The sequence below is a fragment of the Arachis duranensis genome, chromosome 3 (assembly GCF_000817695.3).
Source record: "Arachis duranensis cultivar V14167 chromosome 3, aradu.V14167.gnm2.J7QH, whole genome shotgun sequence".
NCBI lineage: Eukaryota > Viridiplantae > Streptophyta > Magnoliopsida > Fabales > Fabaceae > Arachis > Arachis duranensis.
Window position 1 is genome coordinate 29,421,731 of NC_029774.3, and position 1,541 is coordinate 29,423,271.

Below are 1,541 nucleotides of genomic sequence, written 5' to 3' on the forward strand. Positions count from 1 at the left end.
GAGCAATTTCTCAGTTGTAGATGCTTGTGGTGTTGAAGAAGGAATATCTTCAACTGGCTCCGTATGCTGGCTTGTAGTGCCTGCTGAAAGTCTGAGGTATTTCCCGTTAGGGACATATTGATCATCCCTTGGAAGCATGGCTTTGGTGTCCCCAGCTCTGTAGGAGACTCCGGCGGCTGAAACAAGATCTGAGACCAGGGCGGGAAAAGGTAGGTCGCCCGCAATTTGCACATGCTCCATAGCATTCCGGATGTGTCTTGAGAGATTCAGAGGTTGGTTTGTAAGGATGCACCACAGTAGAACAGTCATGTCTGCAGTGAAGAAGGACTCATGAGTGCTCAGAAAGACGTAATGGGACATGATCTGTGCCCATACGCGAGCCTCCAAGGTAAGTGCAGGACATGATCTATGCCCATACGCGAGCCTCCAAGGTAAGTATGGAAGCCAAGATTCCCTTAGGGCGGGTACGGTGGTATCCGTAGATCCAACGACTGCCAGGTAATGCAATGATTCCGAGGACGGAGTCCCAGTCAAGTTGGTATCTCTGGTGCTGAAGGTGGCTTCTTGAAAAGCGTCCATTCCTGTTGGAAAATGGGGAAGACTTAGAGCTTGCTGGATGGCCTCTTCTGTAATGGGCACTTGCTTCTGCCGGACATAAACAGACTGCAGGATCGGTATGTAGAAGTTGGAGTAGAACTCAACTACCCAAGAGAGATTGACCTGCCTCGGCTGTCTCCGTAAGAAACCCCATTGTCTTCGTTCAATTTGTGGCTCAACAAAGGTGGCAATATTGGACGGGAGGATTAGAAGGTATTCATTGTTATAGTTCCTTTCTGCTAGGATAGGGAACATCTGCTCACAGTAGCGATTGGGAAATCGCGTAGCGTCCTTTGCTGGAAAGGCTTTCTCCTTTTCGTCAACCTTTATTATCCTCTTAACTCTTTTTGTTGAGGGCTTGACTGTGGTAGAATAAGGCTCTACCACTAATGCTCTTTTTAGTTCCTCTTCTTACTGGTGGTTTGGAAGTAGCTTTCTCCTTTCCTGTCTTGGTGGCCATCCTGAAAGAAGGGAAGAGAAAGGAAATTAAATGCAAAGAGATAGAGCAAATAAGAGGGTAGTGGAAGTGATAATCAATGCACAATAAGGATAAATGGCAGTAACACATGGTCCGGATTACATGTGAAAAGCTCATCAATGGAAATATAGCAAGTGCATGTAGGACAATGGAATGCGAGAGGTTTATTGGCATGCAGGCAAAGGCATGAGTAGCATATATCAAACATTCAATGTCCAAATTAGATTACCATTTGTAACAAACTAGCCATCACGTTTGTATTGACAATTAAATTTAATTAATAAAATATGAAAGGGAATTTGTGAAAAGCAAGCATTGCATATTAGAGTAGAATAATGTGAATAAGTGCATAATGCCATATGGGCTTTTTCACAAACACATAGCATGCATGTAGAATAAGCTCTTGAAAGTATGAATTTGAACATGCAAGCATTCCCTTAAAAAGTAATATATATGATTGTCAAAC